Source organism: Pleurodeles waltl, chromosome 11 (assembly GCF_031143425.1).
Source record: "Pleurodeles waltl isolate 20211129_DDA chromosome 11, aPleWal1.hap1.20221129, whole genome shotgun sequence".
Classification (NCBI taxonomy): Eukaryota; Metazoa; Chordata; class Amphibia; order Caudata; family Salamandridae; genus Pleurodeles; species Pleurodeles waltl.
The window spans coordinates 3369597-3384972 of NC_090450.1; the positions used below are offsets into that span (position 1 = coordinate 3369597).

The 15376-nt window shown below is 43.0% G+C and overlaps 1 protein-coding gene across 4 annotated transcripts in view; it reads right to left on the reverse strand.

The window, feature by feature from the left end:
* LOC138265205 (probable cation-transporting ATPase 13A4) overlaps positions 1 to 15376 on the reverse strand; it is a 268240-nt gene that overhangs the window by 33572 nt on the left and 219292 nt on the right. The gene's annotated exons all lie outside the window — the stretch shown is intronic.

The following is a 15376-nucleotide window of genomic DNA, read 5'->3' on the forward strand; positions in this document are numbered from 1 at the left end:
ACTATCTATGACATGATATCTTACAAATGCATGTGTGAGTGTATGAGTGAGTAAGTGAATGAGTGAGAGAGTGAGTGACTGAGAGAGAAAAAGAGAGAGTGAATGGATGAGTGAATGCATCAATGAGTGCATGGGTGCTTGCAGGAATGAAAGATTAAGGGTAATTATAGAATTCTCCTAATGAAACAAACCATTATGGGAGGTTAATAGGATAGACCTCTGTGGGACGTAGTTAATCACTTCATTCAATTGGTTAAGAACAAGTCATGAGACTGATGTCACATTAGGTGAGAAGGTAATAAGGTGCAGCTCTGTGGACCAAGAACTAGCAGGTGAAATTGTGGAACGATCAGAGTGGACAACTGGTACTGTACAAAAGTTTTCCTTGCAGATAGGATGTGCAACTTGTTCCACGGGGAGAGGACCAAATACTGTGTTGTTGGAGCTATGGGAAGTGAACATTCTGACAACATTTACATGTAAGCCATACAGCACTTGAACATGAGCCAAAACGTGTGACAAGTCACATGCAGCTTATTAAACAACCTTGAAGCAAATATATAAAGTATTCTCAGACTATGTGATGATGATGATGATGTATGATGAGCCTGTACGACCAGGGGGCATGACGTGGAGTTATGCTGATGATGTGTAGCAATGATGCTTGTGTATGATATGCATGTGTGAAGTGATGACATGTGAGGGTGCATGATGCACATATATGATGGTGTGTACAGGTATTATCTTCTGGTAGCATGCATCTAACAAAACATAACATAAGTGGCATATATGCAATGTGTATAGGACCATGTTTTTATGAACCCATGTGATGAAGATGCATTATAAGCTTCTGTGATGAGAGGCAGTGTGAGTATATATGATGGCAAAGCATGTATACTGAAGGAGTGAGATGCAGATGTTCAGGGGAAATCTATCTGCAGGATTCATAACGAACACCATAGAACCTATTCAGAACTCCTACATGCCTTTTTTAATTGGCCTTGAAACATCTACATTGGACTAGAGAGTGAATATTTAGGGAATATTCTGTTACAATTATGACTAAGCCTGGGAGTAATCCTAATCACATCAGTGATCAGAGTAATTTTGATAACTCCTCATTACTCGTTGGCAGAAAATTAATAACAATAATGCAATTACGCCTGACCCCATAATTAAAGTAAGTTTAGGGGAATAATCCTACCATGTGTACACATTCAGCGACTTCGGCAGCTGCTTGGACTGCTGTTCTGGCGCATTTAGCACAAATTTCTTAGCATGGAAATGCATCCTGGCTCTCATTTCTGATGCAGGTCTGCATTGTGTGCTACACAATTATCACTAAATGCTAGGAGTATGGTTGGAGAAAATCCTACCTCAGCTGCACAATAAGTAAAGCAACTATTCATTTTCTATTGTATTTAGTGCTACTTCATGGCTCAAAACGGATCCTTGCATCCATTTTGGACTTGCGTAGAAATGTTTGGACAGAGAAAATAGCAATCAATGCAAAATTATTCCTTTGCACAATTTTGCACTGTCTTGTAGAATTTGAAAGAATCTGAATAGCACATGGGAAAATGTTGATATCAGGATAAACTTACTTATTCAACATTCACATTATTCTCTGATCCTCAAACATCACTTTATTGGAGAAGACTGTGGAGTTTTCAAAACCACAAGAATTTCACATTGTCCCTGTGTATAGATGATTATGGATGACTTTAACATCAGAACGTCTCCCCCAGCATACGCCGCTTCAGGTTCACCCAATATGCCTGAACGTTGGTATCTGAAAAGTCCTAAAATATGCAATCTCCCTTATGAAGAATGTGTTCAATTACTATTAGAATTGATGATAAATATGAATTTGGCCATAACACATTGGACAATGAAGAGGGACACACCTTTTTAAGCTATGTGGAGTAGTAGAGGCTCCCAAACCCACACTGATTAGTAAAGGTCTAATGACACCATGGCTCCAGAGATCTCGAAACACCTAGGGGGTTATTCTAACTTTGGAGGAGGTGTTAATCCGTCCCAAAAGTGACGGAAAAGTGACGGATTTACCACCAGCCGTATTACGAGTCCATTATATCCTATGGAACTCGTAATACGGCTGGTGGTATATCCGTCACTTTACCGTCACTTTTGGGACGGATTAACACTCCTCCAAAGTTAGAATAACCCCCCTAGTGTTGTATATTATCTTAGGTGACTGTAAACTAACTATATTGCCTACTAAACTAGTCTTCTTAATTTATGCACCTCTGTGTCTTTTTCGATGATCAAACACTGTTTCTAATAAAAATTAAATAAAAGAGGCCCAAAATGCCGCCCTTGAACTTTCAAATTGTTTGGAAGATTTATTAAAGTCTCACTTTCCAAGTATTTGGACAAATGTATCATCCAATAAATCTTTAATTATTGTGGTTAGCGCAGATTTTTTTACACAGAAAATAAATGTGACAGCTGGAGAACATGTCTCACAGGTATTTAAGCAAGCACGAAATTAAAGGTCATTTATCAAGTATGAAATTGAGCTGGGCTAAAAACACTGATTCAGGAATAAGCTGGTACACAATTATTACTGCTTTAAAGAACGGAAATTGGAGAAGCCTCTGGTTATATGTGACTAAGGTCACATGTCCTGAAGACCCTACAAGACAATACCATTTGGTATTGCTTCGGATGAAGTGGATAAAAGTATTACCTACTCTGATTCATGTGTCTTTGGACCAGATGCTAACAGCAAAACTTATGTTGACACATCTGGAGCCCTAGGTTGAGGATATTAATATGCACCTCTTTGAGCAATGTGGTTTCAGATCCAGCTGTTCCCCTGTTGAAACCTTAAAGGAACTATAGATATTAACGGAGGTACATGTACTTGAGTAAGATCAAACTTCTAGTTCACATTGTGGACTTTTCCTCTGTGTTCACCTCACTGTTGATAAAGATGAATAATTGTGGTATTCCAAGGGAATTAGTAGATATAATAGCCCTACTCACAATTAATGGGGTAAAAGTCCTTCCTGCTTAAGGAATGAATACACTAACAAATCAAGGATTCCAGTGGTTTTAGGCATAGCTGTGTATTGACTCCCCTCTGTTTTCCATATTTGTGGCAGGCTTTTCCACATATTTATGGAAAATATGATATTTTATGTCAGTTAAACAGCTTCTGTAAGACCTAGACTGGATATGGTGGAGAAGATGCAGTTCCTCCTTCTGAGTGGAGGAGTGTCACCCCCTCCCCACACACTGCTGTAGAAAGAGTGAAAAATAAAATGGTAATACATTGATTTTATTACCATTTCATTTTTAATCTCTGCCAAATGGAGATTGGGGGTGGGGGCAGTGCATCATTGCTGCTGATTGGCCACAATGAGGAGTGGGAGCTTCAGTATGAAGTGTGCATGTAGGTTTCCCAAACTATCTTACTGCAGCCAGCCTGACATGCGCAATTCAAACCTCTCCATTCCAGCTGTAGTGCCTTTCGGAGCGCTGAGGCAGCCTATTCCAGCGAATCCAGACACTTCGGTTATGCTGCTTTGTTAACAGCATGAGAGCAGTGTCTTGATTGGATAAGGTACCTGGCTGTGTCACATCACCTTGCACTCAGAGGAGTCTAGAGTCAGGGGCTGGAGAGCATGAAGGATGTGCTGCAGGGGGAGGGAAGTGAAACTTTTACTTTTTCATTCTTATATGTGTATTTTAATGAAAGTTTTAATGTAATTTTTGAAACTATGTATGTTTCAATGTATGTAGCTCCCACTACTTTTTTATGTCACCTACCACCACAGTGGGGGAGGGTGATTAGCCTGTTGTTGGTCAGCTTGTCTGGGTCCACTCTTTGAGTTCTGCGAGAAGCTAGTCCTTTAATCAACACACTCAACCGCTCATTGAGGTGAGGCTACCACAAATGATCACCAACAGGACATCAACATGGGTTATAGTACAATCTACAAACATAACATAACAGGGAGACAACCCTTGAATTTTATTATTGTGACCAAATCATTTTTTTTCTTGGGGTGGATGCCCATAGTGTTACAATGGCAATTGACTGTTCTACAGAAATGAGAGAGTGTCAGCCTGACAAAGGATACAGCTGTGACTTTTGGATTCCCACAATCGATATTAGGTTTATTTGGAAATTTGACAATGTCATATTGGAGGTTAAACTGGAAAATCACTATTTGAGGCTGTGGTTTTCAAACAATATGAAATGTCAATTTAATCTGACTTGCCAGTTGTCAATGTGACCTCTGTAGGGCTTCCTTTCCTTAACTTTTTAACTCCAACGTAAAACCTATATTGTGAAAATGCCTGTCATTTGATATAGTACAGAATTACAGGGAGAAAGTGGAGAGGAAACACTGGAAACTGTATCCAATAATGAGACAGAGAATATCTACAGAGGTCATTTGACTGTGATTTAACATGGTAGGGCTTTCATTTAGAAGCTAAATCCAAATTGTCCGCTATTGGTATAGCCTCCATCAGCCCATTTTGCCTTCATAAGGCTGTGATTGGGGTAGCAATCATTCGAAATTGTAGAATCTCCCATTTTTAATGATAGCTCTCCCTAGTGGATCTCTGCTTGGGGTGTCATTAAGGGAAGGTAATTCCCAAACTACTAGATACAAGGAATACGATTGTGGTGAAGGTGTGGCGAACCAGTTATGGGTTTGTGCTTCCTCCTGCTTTGGAGCCCTTTAAAATTTCAGCCCCCCTGGGAGGGTGAATGGGAGTGTTTACCCCCAAACTACCTCCTCAGGTGGACAGAAAGCCCACTAGACACCAGTATATGCATATTATTTGTAGGAGGCGAGCAGCCCCCCAGGGCATTGGCGCAGATTCCACTGGACCCCAGGTTCTTTTTAGGGTACATTCTTTTACTGGGGAGAGCGGCCATCCTGTACTCCTCCACCACTAGGCCCCCATTTAGTCTTTCTGCCACTTGGGGTGGAGATGGGGGTATTAACGCTCAATCTGCCACCCAGTGTGGAAGAAAACCCACCAGACCCCAGGTTCTTTTTAGGGTAATCTAATTTATTGAAGAAGAGTAGCACCCCCTTGGCATGGGGCAGTGCCCTCCACACCACATGCACCATTAGTATTGTTGAAATCCTCAGGGTAGATGGGATGTTCACCCACTATCTAATCCCTGGAGCAACAGAAATCCAACTAAACTCCATTGTCTTTGTATCAAAGGTTAATTTTTGTGGCGAAAAGCCCCATTTGTGCTTGGAAGTGTGCTCCAATGCAGAAGGGTCCCTGTTACTGTTTGCGCTCTACCCCCAAGGGGCTGGATGGGAATGCTCGGAAATTCCATTAGATGGCAGGATTTTTTTAGGGGCAGCCCCCCTGTGCATGGGCTTGTGCTTCTCTGGCCCTGGTCCAATTCATCATTCTGTACCCCCCTTGAGGTAGATGGGGCTATTCACCACTGATATGCCCCGTGTTTAACTTGTACATTAAAGATTGTTGATGAGCAAAGCTCTGTTCTGTTCTTTGGGAATTAAGTGTGAGCATGAAGAATACCAGCCTCATGTTTGGCTTATCCTCCAGCCCCAAAGCCACAACAGTCTTTCTGTCCAGTTAGGGTGCAGACCTCTTTACCCATGGCAAGGAAGAGGAAATGTTGCTTCTTTTGACAATAGTTTTGACATGTGGACTAGTAGGTGTAGGAAAGTGGAGTATTATTTGGTGTAGTGGTTAGTCCTCACTATGTAATACTCTCGCAGTACCCCAGAGATGGCCCATGGATTCACACTAGTAAAGTCTTGGCTCAGTCCTGGTAGTGTGGCAAAGAGCAGTCAGGCTTTACTTAGAGGAATATGTATTGAGCATTTCACAGCACAAACATGTACGATAAGTAATTGACATGACTGGAAAGAAATCTCACACCTACTTATAATAATAGAGATTTTTTTTATTTAACTTTAGACACCAAAAAGAACAGTGAAGGTTTGGGAGAGCTGAAGATATCAATTTTAGAAGCAGTAAAAACTCATTGCAGAATTAGCATCTAAACGTTGCATTGAAGTCAATGGGAACATGTCTTATGTTGCAAAAATACACTAAAAGACGAGTTGAATGGAGCCCTTCAGGGTCAAGCAAATGCAGCCCCTGGGACCAGATCACAACAGTCAGAGCAGTTTTACCTGGCCCGTGGAGTCGGGGGAAGAGTTGTCTTGGCCTTCCATGGTACTGAATGGGACTTGCGTTGAAGGTCAAGCTGCGGGGAACCCTTGCAGAGCTAATCTAGTGCAGACCCTGGACTAGGCGACAACAGTCAGTTCACTTCGAACAGGTCTGTGGGGTCCAGGTGCAGAGTTGTCCTGGCTGTCGGTGGTGTTGAAAGATGCTCGTACTAGTGCTGATTTTACCATACACACGGTGCTGCGACAAAGGGGATGTAACAACTCAACTCTGGGGTCATTGCTGACATCAGTCACAGGAGCTGGGCAGTGCTCCCCTCTTGCAGCATCAAGTGAAGGGGTTAGTCACTTGGCTGGTGACCAACAAGTCTTGGTAGCAGTAAGCATTGCAAAATACTTTGGAGACATCTGAAGGTATGGGGGAGTGTGATAGAGGCAAGTAAGTTGATGGAAGACCAGACTATGACTGCCACAATGCACTTCACCAACTAGATCTGGTTGATGCTTTGGCAGCCCCAATGGCTGGTGAATCTTTAGTTCCAGAACATATTTGTACCTGCAGTTTGCAGGGGACTTGTGCCACCAGTCCAAGCGAGGCTAAGGGTACTTCAGGCTTCCACAGGGGCCACTCTAGTTGGGAGTGTTGAGTTTCAGCCAAGGACGAAGGTCGATCATGCAGATCCCAGTCTGTTGCGACTGGGACAGAGTTTTCCTCTTTTGCTTCGGAGCAGTGGGCAGTGTCCAGTTGTGGGTGATGCAGAGCTTCCCTGTCTGTGCCCTTGTTTGAAGTTAGTCCTGCAAATCTGAGGTTATGGTGTCAGGGGCATCCCTTAAATCCTGGATTCAGGGGCGTTAGGAGAGTGGAGACCAGTGGCCAATGGGAAGCTAGCTCATACAGCTAATCCACTCCTTAGCGACCACATCTGGTGGGACAGGTCACCTTTAGCTACCAAGAACCCCCTATTCTGTCATGCCTAAGATGGTGAAATCAAGATTTAGTACACAAACTGGGCTGCTCTCCTTGGAGATGTGGTCAGCCTGCTGGGGGTGTGCACAGTTCTGCATACCTAATTTCCTGCCTGTAAAAGGAGGGCAGGGGAGGGCTGTTTTCTCACTGGAGGACAGTGCTGATGGCTATCAGGGGTAACAAAGCTTTTTAAGTTCACTGCCCCCATGACTGTATTTACTAGCTCGGCTGGGGGGCAGGAGGTGTAACCTCTTTCCTTCCTGAGTCTTTTGTTCTGACTGCTAGAAGCACCTAGGCTGCCTGGCAGGAGGTCAGAATCCGATCTTGGTGGCAGTAAGCATGGGGAAAAGTGTGGGATACTATGACAGCACAAAGGACAGTGGCAAACAGGTTTGCAACCCAGCTGTTCCTCGACATGAGAATAGTGTTGGGGGAGTGAAAGCAAGTTGTTTGACACCAAACTCAATACCAGAGGGATTTCCAGTACCATGTGCAGGAGCTGCCTAAGGCACCCGAGCACTGTGCCGTCTGACACACCGAAATGGTTAAATTTTGGGTGCAAACATTTTGGTATCTGCAGGGTCACATGCATATACATTCCTTATTGGCAGTCAAAAAACATGAAAACTAGAGACAAAGATAGAGCTGCAGCTTATATTGTTTTCATTGTGCACCAACAAAGCATTCATTTATAAAGTAACATCTGATGAACAATACTGAGTATGAACACAATTTATCCATTCTATTTGTGACCAAGATTCAGAGTTTAGAAATCAAGATAATTTTCACAACTCTGAATTAGGGGTTACCAATTATATTATGTGATTTGAAAAGTGGTTTGCAAAATATTTTCTTGCTATCTCAATGACATACATTTGGAAGCCAAAGTGAACTGACTTTAGATAGATATTGTAAGAAATCAGGTTATTGGTTGAAGAGGGTGTAAGCCCCACTCAGGCTACAAACACAATCCTTGTTAGGGTGACCCACAAAAGTCAATAAATCAGACTGTGCTTAACTCTCTGGTAGCCTGGAACAAGTCAGTCAGGCCTAACTTAGAGGCACTATTTAAAGTATTTATGCAACATATAAACAGTAATAAAGTAAAAACACAACCCAAGAAAATCCCCAAACCAATTTAGAAAAATAGAATACATTTTAATAATGTAACTCATAACAGAGCCAAACATCTAATCATGAAACCCGGAGATATGTAGTTTGGAGCACAAAGCACCCCTCATGGTCATTTGGTTTCACTAGACCCGAGAACAGTCACAAGTTCAGGCTGACCGCAATGGAGCTGAAAAGTTAACGTTAAAGTCTGGTGTGAAGAGTTCAGTTCACGGTGTAGGCGGCTGCGAGGAGCAGGGATAATGTTGCAGATAGCTCTTGTTGAAGCTCAGAGAGACAGGCAGGCTCTGTGGCCGGTCATTGCTGTAGCTTCATATTGGCAGTCACCAAGCTCTGTCTATGCTGTAGTACGAATTGTAGCTCTTGTATTTCCAGTCGTAGCCTAGTGGGCACTGTAGCGTGAGGAGTTTATCTCATCAGAGCTTTGTGTTTGCAGTCATTGCATGAAGCATAGTCGTAGTGCGAACTGGCTCGAGTGCAGTGGTGAAGAACTCAAACTTCAGGATTTTCACCTTTTCATGCAGAGGAGTACAGTCTGATGCCAGCCAAGCATCCAGATTGCACCTTATGGGGATCAGAGTCTCACTCCAGCAGAAGCCAGCAAGGCTCAGCAGGTCCAGATGCAGGTCCATGCCGATCCAGTCACAGCAGGTCAGTGGTGCATTTGTAGGGAGGCCTCTGAAGCTTGCTGTTCCACTGTAGTTCACACAAGAGGTCTGACAACTGACTCTTGGTGAGTCTGGGAATGAAGGTAAGCAGACCCAGTCTTCCTTCTCAGACAGTAAGTCCTTTGCTGCAGAGCACTCCTTAGGAGTGTTTTGATAAGTAGCTCTGGAGATCCAATATCTATTCTTGAAGCCAGCCTTCGTGAGCGGGACTCTCTGTCCTACCCCCACATCTGGTTTAGAAAGTTTTACCTCTTCCCTTGTCAAGGCTACAAAGGTGACAAAAGCCAAGGCAAGCCCAGTGTGAGAATCTCTGTGTGTGCAGAAGGCGAAGCCTTTTGAAGTATGTGAGGCTCGGTATAGTTCCTCACAATGGTTCTCCCAGAATGACCCATCCTGTACACCCCTAAGCCCCCTATGAGTAAATCTTTAGAATGAATACACAAACCTTAACAGCTGAGCCATTCACAGTTACATGGCCCAGGACACTGGCAGAAGGCATAAATGGTTAGGACAAGAATGACGTCTTTCTAAAAGAGGCATTTTTACCAATGTGATTTAGTATCTGACTGTAGAATTAGAGAGGATTTAAATTACAATTATTTTGAGAGTATAATCTATGCCTCAATCTGCTCTCCCAAATCAAACATAGCACTTAGAAACTGGAATAAGGTAATACAGTGTTAGCTAATGGAATAAATATCCCATACAACAGTAAAAATGACTTTGGGAGTTTTTGACTGCCAGGACATGTAAAACCTAAGTACACATGTCCTATGTTTCCAATATAATTCACCTACTTTAAATACAGTGCACCCTTTTCTATGAGCCTCTGAGGCCAACTAAAGGGGTGACTTATCAGTTTTAAAAGAGAAGGTTGAGGCCTGTCAAAAAGATGACATGTTTTAAAAGGCTACTTTAGTGGGGGGGCACAATACGTGCAGGCTCACTAACAACATTTCATTTACAGTCCCCGCAGTACAATTTACTAGAGACTTACAAGTACATTAAGTAAATGTTCCAGTTAGGTGTATGCCAATTTTACCAAGTTTGAATGAGAGAGCAGAAGCACTGTTCTGCTGGTTATCAGTGGTAATGTGCACATATTTCTAAAACCAACAAAAATGGGTTTTGCAACATATGTCAAAAGTCTGTGGGTGACCCTGCAAAAAATGGTAGGTCCAACACATAGGGGGTCATTCTGCAAGCAGCGCCGCCATGGGGATTCCGACCCCCTTACTGCCAGCCTGGTTCTGGCGGTTTTGACCGCCAGAACCTGGCTGGCGGTAACGGGTGTCGTGGGCCCCCTAACAGGGCCCCACCAAGATTTTCAGTGTCTGCCAAGCAGACACTGAAAATCGCGACAGGTGCAACTGCACCCGTCGCACCCCTTCCACTCCGCCGGCTCCATTCGGAGCCGGCATCCTCATGGAAGGGGGTTTTCCGCTGGGCTGGCGGGCGGCCTTCTGGCGGTCGCCCGCCAGCCCAGCGGGAAACTCAGAAATACCGCGGCGGTCTTCTGACCGCGTAGCGGTATTCTGCCGGCGGGACTTTGGCGGGCGGCCTCCGCCGCCCGTCAAAGTCAGAATGACCCCCATAATATCCGAAATGCCACTATTCTGTGATCCCACCCTAATCCTAATTAAAATGGAACTGCACATGTGTGGCCATTCACCCACCACAGAAAGGGCTCCTAAATGCAACACGGATACATCAAGAGTTTCCTTGGAATTCTAATGTTTCTGAAGATGTGGTCACCTGCACTATTTGGGTCCAAGACCAGCCAGGGCTCAAGGAAACCTACCAACCCGAGACATTTATGAAAATTGGAGACCTGGAGAAACCTCACACCTTTCTAACCAAGAATGCCCTGCAGATATTAACCTTGGGATAAATTACATATTCCCTTCACTTTTCTGGAAAAGAAAGTTGTAAAATCTGCCTGGATCCACAAAATTCCTACTACTTGGTATGTTTCTTATTTCTGGAAATATGGGTAGATGTGGTTTTTGGGCTCAGATGTGACTGGCACCCAGGGAAAACTACCATCCCCAAACATTTCTGAAAAATATATATGAAAAAACAGGAGGGGGTTTTGTTAATAACACTGTTTGTTCTCACCTAGAATGCCCTTGATACTTCACACATCTGAAATGAAAAGATCTGGAATCTCTGGGGATTGAAAACAAATCCTACCTTTGTTCATTCCCACATTTCTCCTAATATAAATAGTACCCCTCTTCTGAGAACAGGGGCTGTTACTTGCCCAGATTCTCCTGAACAAAATAAACGTACTTTAATAAAATTAGAGATTTCCTCACATTTCTTTGAAGGAAAGTTCCAGAATCTACTGTAGAAAAATGCACTACCTCCCAGTTTTCCAGCACTACTCCCACTAAAACCTGCACCCAACTTGTGTGGGTGGACCTATCACCCACAACAAGATCAATTAAAAATTTGGACCATGTGAAATTAATGTGGTGTCAAAGAGGTTTCGCATAGTTGGAGTATATACCTGTTGTTATGACATGTCAGGTTTACCCAAACATTATTTCAATCAGGAGAAGGGAGGTAAGACCCAGGGGAAAAATTGCACAGTGATTGAGGATATTTTTCTAATGCAAATATAGTCCAGCTCTTCCATTTCTCACTGTTTTCTCTGGTAGTGTGGTGGGCTTTTAGCCATTCTGAGTGGACAACTTGGGCTGGGGTTAGAAATCCTTCCAAACCACCCCACCAAGGAAAAAGTGAGAAGCAGGCAGCGGTACAGGGTTTACTAGTTGTACAACTGAACTACAGACCAGATAATCTATCAGCCTCATTTCACTAACTTTCAGCCCTCGCAGTATTTTTTTTATCTGATTCTTTTCTACTGCTGTACAGAGACCTAGCAAGCAGCTGATGAGCATTGGTTGACTGGTTTGCTCATGTGAGCACTGGTGATATCTGGAGCGTTCTGACATTGGAAGTCAGGCAACATAAAACACAGTGGGGCATATTTATACTTTTTTATGCAAAACTGCACTAACGTGGTCCTGCTCAAAATGTTTAGCACTGGCTATGGGAGAAGGGGGGCTTGCACCAAAAAATGACGTTATGCTGGTTAGAGTAAAAAAAATAATAACTCTATCAGCCTAGCCTAATTTTCTGACACAAAACCATCCATACCACGTGACTCCTATCTTAGAAAAGACAGGGTCATGCCCACCACCCCAATGGCCAGCACAAGGGCCCAGTGTGACCTGGGATGGTCATTGCACCCTGTGCTATGCAGGGGGCCCCAAGTTGGGCCCCCAATGGCACTTTAATTTTTAAAAAAATAATACTTACCTATACTTACCCTACTTACCTGGGATGGGGTCCGCCATCCCCCGGTGTCCCTCTGGTGTGGTTGGGGGTGTTTCCTGGGGTTTAAGGAGGGCACCTGTGGACCCATTCCATAGTGTTTAACCATGGAAATGGGTCCACAGGTCCCCTAACCCCTGGTATGACCCAGGCGTTAAATAATTGTGCAAAGAAAGCATTGCACCATTATTTAGCCCCTACTCCCACCCGTGCATCATTTTAGCACAGGAAATAAATATGGGGCTATGGGGTTAGCACCATTTGTTAGATGGGAACGTCTCATTGATGCAAGGTAGGTTCACACATCTAAAGAAATTTTGCAAACTCCAATATAGTGTCTAACATCAAAATATAAACTTGGAGTTAGTTTTGCACCAAATTTGCACAAAAACAAATGATGCAAATTTTGTGCAAATGGAATATAAATATGCCCCAGTGATTCCCGGCACATGTGCCTGCTCTACAGAACTTTACTGTTGAGTCTTTCTGGAGTGAGACACACCAATGCCATCTTACTGGATTTGTGAAGATTCACATATACTAGCCCTTTGAGGTTGTTTATTCTAAGATAGCACTGGCTGTATTTCTAGTACTCACATCTGAATTCCAGTTTCATCTGGTTTGGTGTGGATGCTTTTTGCCATCACGAGGACTGCAATTCATCTAATCTGGAACTCATGTGGAGATGAATTTGGATGTTCACTTTGGAATCATTTATTCTTCCCTTTTGAGTAATCTTTTACATTAAGTTGGACATTGCGTATTGAATTAAATATTTTAAAATCATTTTAAGGATCACCATCTGCCATTTTACAAGTGCAAATTGTAAAAAGGTGGACTGGATATCGTTCTTGTTTATGACCAAGTATCCCATCTGCCAAACTCTAAATCATCTCCTTAGTTATTTCTGGAGAGATTCTGAATTGGGGAAACATTAATTTGAAAAATTTTCAGTTGTTATTTGAGCAAGGAACGGGTGCAAATGAATGTAAATATTTAATTTGTTCTCTTTTAGCCACTTATAAAATTAAGTAGAAAAATTTATGAATTAGGATTAACTAGATTGGTAAATGTACACCAAGGTATTTTTCGCACATGTAATCAAGCATAATTAATGAGATTTCTTACAAATATCTACTTCAAGAAATGTGTTCCCTCTTATATAAGAAACCACATAATTCTTTGAGTAGATTTATATTGCCTTCATTCCTATGTTCACATTTTCCAGGTGATGAGTAGGAATCAGAATAGGTGTTTAGTCAATAACGTAATTGTTTATCAGTGGTTTAACCCCTTAGTCCCTTACCTTGAAAAAGTACCAGATAAAAAGTCCCTTAATAATGCCTGAGTAGTCACGTAAAAAAGAATCATTTTAAGTGGTCTTCTGAAGACTCCCGTGTCCAGTGTTTCTCTCTTGTCCGTTTTTCATTTAGCTCATAAGTTTGTTCCCACTCATTATTTTTCTATGCTATGGGTATAGTCAGACAGTGCTGAGGAAATGCATATTGCCATTTAGATGTTTTAAATATATGATTTGATTCTCCTTTGGGGATGACTGGAAGGTTCCTCTCTGTTCTTTTGGCCCAGGTGGCCAAAAGCCCACAGGACACCATGGAATGGTGCAAAAACACAGAATAGTGTGGGTCATTAGCATATCTTGATATCAGGGCACCAGATACCCTATCTGCTTCCCTGGGGTGGTAGAATATAGAGATTTATAACCTCTTTGCCAGCCATTATATCAACAAATTGCCCGCATCAACCCAGATTTACAATCATTTTTCACTATAGTACACCCCATTACAAACACAAAAATGCATTCTTTAACACAGGCTTCAACGCTCACAGAACATTCCATGGCTGAGGGGAGGGTGCTTTAGTGAAGCACATAGCTACGGGTTGAAACCTTGGCTCCATCTTTCACCGGAGGATGACCAGCCTCTCTTCAAAGATGGAGAACACCAAGTTGGTCTGTGGAATCCTAGAGCTAGACTCACAAATTACTACTTTGGGGCAACAATGACTGTGCACCACCTCATTGTGGTGCACAGTCAGTTCACCTACTGAGATTTGTTTTGTCTCGGTGTCCATATGTGTAACATAGAAGCAGGACCCCTCTTAAGATTGCACAGGTATAAGCTTTGTGCTGGGGTTGATGGCGATTGTTCAATGAGCTTTACAAATAACTGTGGACACTTCTACAATATGAGGGTGAAAGTGCAAACACCCATTGCGCCCCCAGGCCACCTTCTATAAGACCGTCCCAAGTGTCAAATGTGCTTTATGCCTCAATAGGAAGGGTAGATGGGGTAAATCAACTCAATATTCCCCTGCCAGGGTCAGAAATACTGTTTAGCCTTAAGACAGATGGGCCAGCCCATTAGCATTCCCTTTTCTTTAAATCACTCCCTGGTGTCTAGTGAGGAGAGCAGATTGTCAGTAAATCCCAAATCTGCTCTCCGGGTTAGGGACACAAGAATTATATGAACTTTAAGGGCAACTGTAGCTACCTGATGCCAGGGATTGCCAGCACCCCATTAAGTAAAATAATCAATGGATCTAGAGTGTTTTAAGCTTTCTGTCCTCCTACACCCGAGGAGGGCAGATTGGGGTTCAACCTCACAGTCTCCTGGTCTGGCACAAAAAGTGTGTGCACTTTCAGGGTAAGGGACATTGCCTGATGTGTGGACAGAACTCCCCCCCATTTTATTTCTTTAATAAATACCGTTGTGGAGTCCAGTGTACTTTCTGCTCATTAGGGAGGGCAAATGGGAGATAAAGCCACCATTCTGCCACTCGGGGGTGAAGTCCGTTGGCCCTTTAGGGGTGGGGGATCGCCCAGAACAGGACAGGCTGGTCCTCAAAGCTTTCACATTTTTAAATTATGAACAAACTTTAATGTCTAGAGGTCTTTCTGTTTTCTCCATTGAGAGCAGCTTGGGGATAAACAGAAAGACGTTTGAAGCTCTTGATGGTGGGGGAGCAATTGTACAGGTCTAGTATGCTGTCTCACCATCCGTCATCGCCCTGGTGGTCAAGTGGGTGGATCCCTGCTCAGCAATTACCAGAAACTAATGAGACATGGCATGCTGCACAAA